Consider the following 13,107-nt stretch of genomic DNA (forward strand, 5'->3'; position numbering starts at 1 on the left):
CGGACAACACAGACCTAAGGCCACTGAAACAGCGGAGAAAGGACGGGGATCCGGCCCGCGGGCTCCCCTTGGGCGCTGCGTCTGCCCGGGCATCTGGGGCACTTCCCAGCTCGCTCGCCTGTGCCCTGACTCCGGGTGGATGCGCCAGGCCCCTGCTCCCTTCATCACCGGTGGGGAGAGCCCACTCCCTCCTCCTGCCTCCCAAACCCAGCAGAGCAAACCACTGCCGGGTCCAGGAGCAGAGGAGAGCGGGTGCCCACGTGAGCGAGCGGGTGAGCCGCCGGGAGAGGCAGAGTCGGGAGGGCAGCCCCGGTGCCCGTGCCCAGCGGCCTCCAGCTCAGCAGCCTCCAGCCTCCAGCCCGCAGCCTCCACAGGCGCACAGCTGGCCACTCTGCAGGGGCTTCACTCCGCGTGGGGCCCTGGCGTCCCACCAAGCCACGAGCCAGCGATGAGAGCAGCACAAATCCACCCGTTAAATAAGAAAACAATTTGCTATGGAGGAAAGTCAGCAGGAAAAAGGCCCCCAGAGGCCCGTTCATCCAAGATCAGACACCGGAAGGGTCAAGAACGGCCTATGAAACGGGTGCGAGAGAAGCGGCCAACTGCCGGACGGCGGGAAACAAGCGGAGCAATCTGGAAGGGACGGGCTGCAGGAGGCTAAGGTGACAGCCCCCCAGAGCCCCCCTAGAACCCCCAGAGCGCCCCGGAGCCCCCAGAACCACCTGTAGCCACCCGGAGCCCCCTAAAGCCCCCCAAAGCCCCCAGAGCCACCTGGAACCACCCAGAACACCCTAGAGCCCCCTAGAGCTCCTCAGAGCCCTCTAGAGGCCCTTGGAGCCCCCTAGAGCCCCCCAGAGCCCCCAGAACCACCTGGAGTCACCCAGAGCCTCCTAAAGCCCCCCAGAGCCCCCTAGAGCCTCTGGAGCTCCTGGAACCTCCTAGAGCCCCCTGAAGCCCCTCAGAACCCTCGGAGTTCCCTAGAGCCCCCCGGAGCCCCCTAAAGCCCCCAGAGCCACCTGGAGCCACCCAGAACACCCTAGAGCCCCCTAGAGCTCCTCAGAGCCCTCTAGAGGCCCTTGGAGCCCCCTAGAGCCCCCTGGAGCCCCCTAGAGCCCCCCAGAGCCCCCAGAACCACCTGGAGCCACCCAGAGCCTCCTAAAGCCCCCCAGAGCCCTCTAGAGCCCCATGGAGCCCCCTAGAGCCCCGTGGAGCCTCCCGGGGGGCGCATTGGAGATGCTGGCCGGTGAGCAGCACACAGACGGAGAGAGAATCAGCAAAAGATACAGAAGGTAAAACGAGGGGTTCTAGAACGTTTTACATAAGACGCTCCAGAGGACGCGATGGGGACCCGGAGCAGCGCTCATCTCCAAAGTGAGCTCGGAGCAAAGTGTTAGAAGCTGCCAGGACGAGCTCCAGGACCAGGACGCACAGCATGTCCCACAGTACAGCGGGGGAACCCGCGTCCATGCGGCCCAGGGAACTGCTGAGCCGCCACCGGGGAAGCCCTTGGGGAACGCGCCAGGGAGGCCACTGAGCCCTGAGAGGAGCCTGTGGGGAGGAGGGCAAGGTCTCGGCAGCGGCAGCGGCGGAGGCGGGAGGCAGCCAGGCACCACCGACCTGCGACAGATGCAAACCTGGAGTCGGAGTCAGAGTCGGAGTCGGAGGAGTGTGAGCGCACCGCCACCGAAACAAGGAAGGCTTTCGTAGCAGGAGGGCTTCGCGCAGGAGGGGCCCTGAGGGCTGCGCTGCACCTGCACCGTGGCCTCCTCCTCCTCCTCCTCCTCCTCCTCCTCCTCCTCCTCCTCCTCGCCCCACCTGGAGACAGCTTCGGGGGATGCCTTCTGGGCCAAACAATACCCTTTCCATTGCGCTTGTGCTCAAGGACCAAGGCCTGGGGAACTGAAGGTGGGGGGGCGATGGGCACCTGTGAGGTGAGAATGGCCCCCAATACTACATGGGCTGCAGGGCCAGACTGATGCAATCGTGGGGGAACCTGAGGCTATGGAAGGTTTGCAACCTCCAGGGGAAAGCTCGAGGGCAAGTTGTGGTGGATTCTGGTCCTGTTCAGCTCTAAGCAGAGAGGTGGCTCCCCCCACCCCCACTCCCGACAGCCTGCAGCCCAGCACCCAGCTCGCAGGAACCAGGGTGGCAGAGGACACTGCCCTTAAGATGTTGGGGATTTGTCCTCTGCCAGCCGACTGCTGCTTCTAATAACAGAGGTGCAGACACAGAGGCAGGCACCCCTGGGGCTGCCCTGCCCCCCACTGCAAAACCGGCCCCTCCAGCTGGAGTCACTTCCAGGGAAGTTAAAAGGTGCGCACACTTTCTCCCTACTCTCACTTTATTTTTCACTTTCTTCCTCTGTGGAAAGCTAAATATTAAAGACCAGGACATTCAAAAGCAACCGCGCATATAAGGGAAATTAGAAAATGACCATGCATGCCCAGGGAGTCTCAAAAAGACCTAGGAAGACCTTAAGTTACCCTCAGGCTGATGCTCAGCGCAGAGACAGCTTCGGCAATCAAAGGGAAAAACAGCAGCGCCTGGGGAGTCAGTCAGTTAAGCATCAGACTCATCTCAGCTCGGGGCTGGTCTCAGGGTCGAGAGTTCAGGCCCCTACTGGGCTCCACGCTGGTGTGGAACCTACTTAATAAAAAAAAAGGAGGAGAGGGGAGGGGAGGGGAGGGGAGGGGAGGGGTGGGGAGACATAAGCCTCGGGGGAGGGGGAAAATGATGTTCAGAGTTACCACATTACATTCAAATGTCCAGTGTTCAACAAAAAAATCACAAGACACAGGAAGGTGTGGCCCACTCAAAGGGAAAAGTAAGTCAATCGGAAGTGACTCTTGAAAAAAGTCTCACGGTGAATGACCAAGACTTTTTTTTTTTAAGATTTTATTTATTTATTCGTGAGAGACACAGAGAGAGGCAGAGACCCAGGCAGAGGGAGAAGCAGGCCCCTTGCAGGGAGCCCGACGTGGGACTCGATCCCGGGACTCCAGGTTCAGGCCCTGGGCCCGAGGCAGGTGCTCAACCGCTGAGCCGCCCAGGGATCCCTAGACCAAGACTTTTAATAACTGCTTGAAAGGTGCGCAGAGACCTAGAGAGGCTCCCTCCCTCTCAGCCATCACTTGCATGTAAATGGGTGAACTCTCCAATCACAGGGCAGAATTGGCAGAATGGACAAAGACACAAGATCCAGCCACAGGTCGTCTACAGGAGACTCACCTGAGATCCGAACACCAATAGACTGAAAGTGAAAGGATGGAAAACCATTGTCCGTGCACATAGTGACCCGCGGAGAGCCCACGTGGCCCCACTAACATCAGACAACATAGACTTAAATTTGACAATGGTCACAAGAGACGAAGGACATTATATATCAGTAACATTTCACGACAAGAAAATAGAGCGATTGTAAACATTTACATACCCAGTGACAGCCGTCAAACTCTACGAAGCCAAAGCTGATGGAACTGAAAGAACTAGCCAGCAGTACAGTCACAGTTGGGGACGTCCTCACTCTCCGCAGTGGATGAGCAACAAGACTGACGACAAGGAAGGGAACAGGGGACCCCACCCAGGCGGCCGGCCGGATGCAGCAGCCACACAGCACGCGCCCTCCTCACGTGCACGCGGGATGGTCTCCAGTGAGTCTCGGTGGCTTCTAAGGGGTAGATGTCCTAAAAGTGTCTTCTCTGCCCCAACAGGATGAAGTTGGAAATGGGGAGCAGAAGGAAAACTGGGGGATTCACAAATAGGTGGAAATGAAGTCACAAACTCTCAAATCAATTGATCAAAGGAGAAATCACAAGAAAATTAGGAAATACTTAGAAACAAATGAAGATGAAAACATGACAACAAAGCTTATGGAATGCAGTGAAGGTGACACGGGGGTCGGGGGGATGCACAGCTGCACACACATTTAAAAACAGAAAAAAGGAGCCTCCTGGGTGGCTCAGCAGTTGGCGCCGCCTTCAGCAGGGCGTGGTCCTGGGGTCCCAGATCGAGTCCCACGTCGGGCTCCCTGCACGGAGCCTGCCTCTCCCTCTGCCTGTGTCTCTGCCTCTCTCTCCCTGTCTGTCATGAATAAATAAATAAAATCTTTTAAAAAATAAAAACGGAAAAGACTTATCAGCAATCTGAGTTCACTACTGAAGGCCCCAGGAAGAGAAGAACGGACTCCACCCAAAGCGAGCAGAAGGCAGGCAGGCAGCAAAACAGAGAATGGAGGGAACCCGGAAACCAAGAGCTGCTTCTTGGAAAAGATCATCCAAGTTGACAAACCTGTAGGGAGACGGGCTAAGGACGAGAAGGGAGAGTCCAATTCCTGAAATCAGACGTGATGTGGGGATGTTGTTAGAGATTGTGCAGAAATAGAAAGGGTCGTCAGAGCATCCCGTGAACAGCTGAACACCAGCACGCGGGATAACTGGGATGAGGGGACGCAGGGCTGCAAACACAGAACCTCCGAGACCGAGTCACGGGGACGCCGGGTGTGAACAGGCCTACGACTGGTACGGAGCCCGGCTCAGGATCCGACACCGCCCCGCGGAGGAGAGCCCAGGACCTGCCGGTGGTTCTCCCAACGTCCTTGCCAACTCTTCCCAAAGCCTGAGGGGGAGAGAAGCTTCCCGACTCATTCTGGGAGGCCAGCATCAGCCGGGTACCAAAGCCACACGGAGACACCGTCCGAAAGGAAAACCGGAGCCCGACATCCGTGACCCCCTCCCAGCAACCGGGGTAGCGGCGCGTCCAGAGGGCTGTACCCCACGACCAAGGGGGACTCTTCCTGGAACGCAGGTGCGGGCGGGACACAGATCATGTGACACGCGCATCGGAGAGTGGAGGGGGGACCCCGGATCGTCGCCGCTGAGGCCGGTCTCCAGGCCTGTGACCACGCAGCACGCGTCCACATAAAAACACCCCACGCAAGGGACCCAAGGGAAGCACCTGCACACACTAAGAAGCACGTAGAAGACCCCGGGAGACGTCCGACGCGACGTGAGACTGAACGCGTCTCCTCTGAGATGAGGAGCAAGGTGGGGATGCTGCTGCCACCACCTCCGTTCCACGCGGTCCTGGGCGTCCTGCTGGGAGCGGGCAGGGGAGGGGTTCCACGCCGGAGACGCAGGAGTGAGCGTCCTGCACGTGACCTACGTGTGTTCATCCTGAAGGCCACGCGTGCACACGCACCCGCCTAGGACGGCACGGGCTGGCGGCCGAGCACCCGGACACACGGACAGCCCACAGCGCTCAGCTGCTTTCCTGCGCCGCTGACGAACAGTCCAGAAGAAAGGAAACCATGTACCATTCCACGGACAATCGCACCGCAGAGCAGAAAAAGCCCAGGAATCGCCCTAAGCGAGGAAGGACACAGCTGGGCAGTGCCGGCCACACACCCCGCCGGGCCGGAGACACGCGCAAGGAGGCCCGCAGCCCGGCCCGGGGCTGGAGGCGCCACACGCGAGACCGGGGCCCCCAGCGCTTGTCGGAACCCCCAGGACACGATTCTCAGAAACCAGAAAACCCGGTCTGAAGTTCAGCCGGAGGCCCACGGGACCCTGGAGACAGATGGCAATCTGGGAAAGAGCGCGTGTCACTGTCACGGAGCAGCCTGCGGGGGTGAAGGAAGCCGCACACAGCCGGCTCCGGGAGGGCCGCAGCCTCGGTCCACACGGCGGGCGGCGGGGCCCAGAGCCCAGAACCAGGTGCGGCCGCCGTGGGCCCCCGGGGATGCGTGTGCTGTGCTGAGTCCCACGACGCCCGAGGGCCCCTGAGCTACCGGGTGCGGGCCGGTCCCCGTGAACTCTTGGGAGAGGAAACACTGGTGGCGGGGAGCGCGGGCCCAGCAGAGCAAAAGATTTAAGAGACACAGTCAAGCGCCGTATGCGGATCCTGTGTAGACACCGAGTCAAACACAGCGATGGCAAAAGGACCCTCCAGTCGCGGAAAACGGACCTGGAGCTGGTACTGGTGGCAGGCACGATTATTGCCAATTTTGTGCAGTGGTCACAAGGACATGGCGGCTAAGTTGGGGTATTCAGTTTTTTTTTTCTAAAGATTTATGTATTTATTCATGAGGGACCCAGAGAGAGAGGCAGAGACACAGGCAGAGGGAGGAGCAGGTTCCCTGCAGGGAGCCCGACGTGGGACTTGATGCCGGGACCCCGGGGTCACGCCCTGGGCCGAAGGCAGTGCCAAACCGCTGAGCCACCCGGGCTGCCCGGGTTTTTTAAGTCCATACGAGTCAGGTGTATATTGAAATACCGTCGGGTAAAAATGGCCTCTGATCAGGAACGTGCTTTAACATACTCCAGGGGGAGCGTGTGTTGGTCAAACGAAACGAGATCAGGGTGCATCACGCAATTCTCTAGTTTCGCGTCCTTAACATTTGCTGTAATAAAAAGTCTCCTGGGGAAAGTGGCGACGGCTCACGTGGATGAGGCGCCGGGCCGTCGGGCGGTCAGCACTTTGCACACACACCCCTGATCTCCGCAGGCCCTCAAGGAAGTGGGTGCTATGATCATTCCACCCTCCTAGGCGAGGAAACTGAGGCAAAGAGCGATTACGGAGCTGGCCCAGGACCATGGAGAAGGTGTATGGCCAGGGAGGTGAGCGCCCACAGGGTCCTGGCGTCCAGGCCCGGGAGCAGCACCCGACAGTGCTTCCCAGAGGGAGAGCATGGGTGATCACTGGGTGTCCCCTCTCCCGGCCCCCGCGTGAGGTGCCCGGGGGTGGGGCCTTGGGAGGCGGTTAGCTCACGACGGTGGGGCCCATGACGAGAAAGACCTCAGCCACCAGCGCGCTGGCGCCCCGATCTCCGACCTCTAACCTCCTGAACTGTGGGAAATAAGTGTCGGTTGTTTATGAGCGACGCAGTCCAATACTTGTTCAAGCAGCCCCCGCACCCTAAGGCGACGGCCAGGAGGGAGGCCGGGGTGGGTGGCGCCAGCCCGCAGGAAGGGAGAGGCTGGAGCGGGGGCCCTGCCCTGCACAAGGGACGCCTCCGGGGTGGCTCCACCCTGCACCAGAAAAGCCAGCAGCTCACCCCCAGCTGCAGGCAGGTACAGAGCTGAGGGCCCCTGTCGCTGGTCCCATCTACACGGTCACACTCCCAGGACGGAGGCAGTCCCATGGCTTCCTGCGTGGTGGGCGAGCACAGGCCTCTGCAACCCGTCCAGGCTCACATGGCTACAACGCAGTTCGGTGCCTCGCAGCTGTTTTCTAGATACGTCACCCGAGAAGAGGGAAACAAAGGCAAAAATAAACTATTGGGACCACAATCAAAGTAAAAAGTCTCTGCGCAGCAAAGGAACAAATCAAAACTAAAAGGCGACCTACAGAATGGGGCAGGGGGGTATTTGCAAATGACATAGCAGATACAGGGCTGGGATCCAAAATATAGAAAGAACTTCTACACCTCAAGAGCCAAAACCAAATAACCCAGTTTTTAAAAGGGGAGAAGACACAGACGGACGCTTTCCAAAGAAGACGTCCAGATGCCAACAGACATGTGAAAAGATGCTCAGCATCACCCATCAGCAGGGAAATGCAGATCAAAACCACGATGAGTATCACCTGACCCGTGTCCCGGTGGCCAAGATCAACAGACGAAACAAGTGAGGATGCGGACAACGGGGCGCCCTCGTGCACTGCGGTGGGAACGCAGGCGGCACAGCCTCCGCGGGAAACAGCGTGCAGGGTCCTCAAGAAGTTAAGGTGCAGCTGCCCTACGACCCAGCAGTCGCACTGCAGGTGTTTATGAAAAGAATAGAAGAGCCCTGATCCCACGGGCGCCTGCACCCCGATGTTCCCTGCAGCATTACCTACGTCGGCCAAACCACGGAAGCAGCCCAAGGGCCCATCGACCGGCGAACAAATACATTAGATGTTGGACGGACGTATGTTAGTGGAATATCACTCAGCCATAAAAAGAATGAAACCTGCCCTATTTGCAATAACATGGATGGAGCTGGAGGGTATTCTGCTGAGTGAAGTAAGTCAGTGAGAGAAAACAAATACCGTGTGATCCACTCACGTGGGGAATTGAAGAAACAAAACAGACGAGCAAAAGGAAAACAGAAACCAAGAAACAGACTGTTCACTCTAGAGAACGCACTGCTGGTTCTGGGGAGGGTGGGGGGAGGTGAGGGGAGCAGGTGATGATGAAGCAGTGCACTTGTCACGATGAAAAAATGTTAATTTTAAAAAACGAGGATGTTACAGGAAGAATCGATGGAAAGATATCTCTGAGGCTGAACACAGACTTTTAATGAAAATTCTATTTTTTTCCATAGATTCTAAGAACTGCTAAACACATCCAGAATCAGGATGCTGACACGTAAGAACTCAAGGGTGACTAAAAATAAGAAGGGAAGTATTTCGAGAAATGACCCACCCACGTGCCAAGATCACGCCTACCCCGTAACAGAACAAGAACGCCTCCACTCTTCCAAAATGCCTTCCCTGCCCACTTGGCCACTCACTGCCTTCTGTTTTCACATCACATTTCTTTAATTTTTTTTAAAAAAGATTTTAGTTACTTATTCATGAGAAACAGAGACATGGGCAGAGACACAGGCAGAGGGAGAAGCAGGCTCCAAGCAGGGAGCCCGATGTGGGACTCGATCCCGAGACCCCAGGATCACATCCTGGGTCAAAGGCAGGTGCTAAACCACTGAGCCACCCCGGGATCCCTCTTGTTTTTTTTTTTTTTAAAGTAGGCTCCATGCCCAGCATGCTGTACCTTCCTGCTGCCAACCCAGTGGGGCCGGTGCCTTTGGTCCCCACTATATGACACACTCTCCCAGGACCTGGTCCCGTAGTTCAGCTACAAAACACTGTCAGCCACATCCCCCTCCTCTGGCGGATGGGCTTCTCCCTTTGCTCCTGACAGATGTCTTCAGGGTGTTTCTTCCTCCTGCGGCTGATGCTCTTCAGCTCCTCCAATTCCTTCTCCATCAAGCGGGACTCAGCAGCGGTCTCAGACAGCATGTCCCGCAGGCCGTCCACCTTTAGCCTCAAGAGATTGTTTGCTTCCTCCAACTGCTGGTTCCGCCTGCGGAGCCGCTCGCCTCCCTCCGGTCCACACCTCCGCTAATCCCCGTCTCTGCGATCCGCTGGCCATTTTCAAACTTCAGGCTTTGTCCCACCAGGTTCATGGTGGGGGTTCCATAGCCCAGGCCCAGCGCGACCTCCCTGGTTGATCGATCCAGATCATGCGGGTTGGAGAGAGAAGCAGACTTCCGAGGGGGCGTTTTCTTAGGACCGAGCGTATTCCCAAAGAGACGCACCTTTGGCCCGAGGAAGGAAAGGTCGACGCTCCCTTCTCCAGATCGGACAACTGAAGCTTAGAGAAGTTAAGTAGCTTATCCCCAATCACGCGGTGGAGAAATGGTGGAAGAGGGCTTCGAAGGTCTACTCCTCTGCGCCGCTGATAATCACGTCGTCGCGGTGCAATGCTTTACAGTCTGCGGGAAACTGCCGGCGGGGGGTCTGTGTCACCCGCGGCGACCACGGCTCCGGCGCTGCTCCCTCTTTATTTTTTTAAATTTATTTTTGTTTTTTAATTTTTGCCTTTTTAAAAAAAAAGTAGGCGGCACCCCTAGCGTGGAGCCCAACGTGGGCTTGAACTCACGACCCTGAGATCAAGACCTGAGCCGAGATCAAGAGCCAGATGTTCAGCCAAATGAGCCACCAGGCGCCCCACACATTTATTTATTTTAATACATTTTGGGCTCCAGTGACAAATAAAAATAAAAGTAAATAAAATAAAGCACAATTTGGTGAAACATCCCAGGCCACGGAACGCCAGTCTTTCACCCCAAACCAAGCCGCGTGTCTCCATCTCCGCCGTGTCCTGAGTGTTCACAACTACCTGCCGAAGGCTTCTCTTGACGGCGCACGTGTTGTTTAGAAGAGTGAGGTCCACGGAGCTCTGTGGCCCCGGTCACGGCCCTGCGACGCGGTCCAGGTCCCACTGCCCACGACGCTGTGACCAGCTCCCCGAGCCCCGCCAGGCGTCAGCACCCGGGGCAGCGGGGTGATGGGCACACGGCCCCTCTCTGTACTAGGTTAGCGACTTTCTACGACTCCATAAATGTTGCAAAATAAAAGGTTTAATAAGAACTCATCCTCTGCCAGGGCTGGGGCCTTCGGCACCACACGGGGTCCGTCAACCCGCTCCTGTTTGCAGGACGGCACACTGAGGCCCGTCCACGCGAGGCCTCCACTGCCCGGGGCCTCTCGCCTCCTCCCGGCGGCACCCCACGCCACGCCCCCGCCTCGTTCCCCGCCCTGGCACTGCAGAATGGCCATCTTGCTCTGGCCCAGTGGCCCTGCGGGCAGGGGCCGGCACCTGCCGGGCTCGGCTGGCGAGGGCTGGTCTGTGCCTGCCCCGGCCCTGCATCGACTTTTGTCCCCGTCGAACACTGCAAGATCCTTACAAAATAAGAGGTCACAGGGAGCTCTAATGTCACCGTGCTCGGAAAGGCCCCGAGGTTCAGACATCTTTCACCTATTTGCTGCTGTCACCTGCCCAAGTGTGGCCACCAGATGTCCCTTCCCACAAAAATCAATTTGCAGGATTGTCCAATGAGACCCAAGCCCTCGGTGGGCCGTATCGCTGGCGGTTGATCCGCCCCAGGGAAAGCGCTGCCAGGAGCGCCTAACGCAGCAGAAATGCCAATGCTGGCATTTGCTTTAAGTTTTTATTTTTCTCTTTCAACTGCTTTTTACTTCCACGTAGGGGAACGAGAGGAGAAATGCATCATAGAAGACATTCCAAGTGACACGCTGGTAACAGGTAGGCGCGTGTGTCCCCGAGCGTCGGGCCCAGGTGTCGTCTTATGCGCGGTGCTGATTTCTTGGTGCGGATACTCCCCGGCGGGAGGGTCCCCGGACTCCCCTGGAGAGAGCTCGGGTGATGCCAACCTGCCATGAAAGCCCCTGGGCTGAACTGCATTCACGCACACGGCGGGAGACAAAGACAACAGATTCCGAGCCTGATCTGGTTTCCCGGTTGCCAGGTTTCCGTAAGTAAAGGAATTTCTGAAACCATTAATCACGCTAATTATGGTCGATTCTCAAAAGAGCGGTGGGGTCTCCCGCCTGGTCCCACACGGCAACCCCGGCGCCCGCGTGTGTGCAGAGCACAGCGCCCACGACCCCAGCTCCGGGCGCAGCGGAGCCGGCACGTCCCCACGCGGCCACCACCGTGTCCCATGGCTGAGCTTAACCGGCCTTCTGAGACAGAAACGAGCGCCCGTGCTCCCGGGATTTCTCAGGCCACACTGACATCCAACTCCCCGATTTTAATGCAAAAAAGGAAATGCAAACGGGATCTAAATCTAGCAGGATTCCCCCTCAGAGCCCATCGTGTGTTCCTGTGCCCAATTCTGTCACATGGACTAGTGTCAAATGCTCCTCTGTGTGTGTCCTGGCTGTTTTATGGCAAAGAATACTAAGCCCCCCTGCAGAACCTCGGGCGCACGACAGCCGGCCGCGGAGCCCGGGCTGCGGAGAGGCTGGGGGGACCTGGGCCGGGAGGAGCCGCCTTGGGGACTGCGCGGTTCGAGCAGAGCCCCTGAGAACTGCGTGCCCTTGGGCGAGCTCCTGAGCCTCTCTGGTCATTTGTCAGATGGGATGAAAATAATAAGGGCACCTGTTTCTTCTTGCGGTGACTGTGACGGCTTCAGTATCTGCCAAGCTGTTAGAAGGAGCCAGACACACAGGACGCACATTAAGTGTTTGCCCACGGCCCTGGCCCTGCTCTCATCCCTGGGGACGTGACTCCTGGGCGAATAGCCCCGTGGCCGCTGGCCATTGTCCTCGTAGCCTGCATGTGAAGGGGCAGAGGAGCAGCAGGGGGATGGGAGTGGCCTGCCCACCCTTCGCTGCCTTGTGGGCCGCCAGCTGGAACATGCATGGCAGCAGGCCCGAGAATCACCTGGCCTTCCCGCGGCGTCTGGGACAGGAAGACAGCTGCGTGGAGGACAGGTGTCACGCTGGCCACCCCTCGGCCGGAGTGCAGAGCCTCCTCTGCTCCCCGTCCAAAGGGTCATGCGCTGGCCCTTCCCACCTCCCACTGCCCTGGCCCTGCCGCCCCAAGCCTCCAGCTGTGTCCAGCTCACGCTGTGGTCTCCACAGCCACCGCCCCCACCGCCCCCACGCAGTTATGCAGGGCTCGGGTTCCACGCCTGATGTGTGCTGTAACAACAGGAGCCTGGGGAGACACGTCAGGTCACTTGTCTCAACATTTTAAAAAAGAGAATATAGGGATCCCTGGGTGGCGCAGCGGTTTAGCGCCTGCCTTTGGCCCAGGGCACGATCCTGGAGACCCGGGATCGAATCCCACGTCGGGCTCTCGGTGCATGGAGCCTGCTTCTCCCTCTGCCTATGTCTCTGCCTCTCTCTCTCTCTCTGTGTGTGTGACTATCATAAATAAATGAAAAAAAAAAAAAAAGAGAATATGATCCTGGGGCGCCCAGGCAGCTCAGTCATCAGACTATGGCACTCCTGATCTCGGGGTCATGAGTTTAAGCCCCACTTTGGGTGTAGAGATTACTTAAATGAAATTTTGAAATTAAAAAAAAATAAATTATAAAACATCATCATTAAAAAAAAGAGAGAACATGGTCATAAGTCTCATATATGCTAATGGAGGAAAAAAACATACTTGATTACTCTCCCATCTGAAAAAAGGCAAGAAAGAAAGGATAAGGAACAAATAGGATAAACAGAAAGCAAATAGCAAAATATGGTCTAAACCCAACTACGCTTCACATCACATTAAGTGCAAATGGGCGAAACTCTCCAATTAAAAGGCAAAGATCATCAGACTGGAATTTTTTAAAAAATGAGTACATACTGTTCCCAAATGAAACACTCTTTTATTGTTTTGAGTGGGGCGGGGCAGAGGGAGAGGGAGACTTGAGCAGACGTCACGCCCAGTGCGGAGCTCAACATGGGGCTCAGTCTCCTAACCCCAAGATCATGACCTGAGCCAAAATCAAGAGTCGGACTCAAACAACGGAGCCCCCTCGCCCCCCAAATGAGACACTTTGAGTATAAGTAAGGTCGAAAGTGAAAGTGGAAAAAGACCAA

At 57.2% G+C, this 13,107-nt stretch overlaps 1 pseudogene; it reads right to left on the minus strand.

Moving 5' to 3' along the window:
- Positions 1 to 8,316: 8,316 nt before the first annotated feature.
- Positions 8,317 to 10,320, minus strand: LOC112653473 (protein chibby homolog 1-like; annotated as a pseudogene).
- Between the last annotated feature and the right edge of the window lie 2,787 nt (positions 10,321 to 13,107).

Source organism: Canis lupus, chromosome 3, assembly GCF_003254725.2.
Source record: "Canis lupus dingo isolate Sandy chromosome 3, ASM325472v2, whole genome shotgun sequence".
Taxonomy (NCBI): Eukaryota; Metazoa; Chordata; class Mammalia; order Carnivora; family Canidae; genus Canis; species Canis lupus.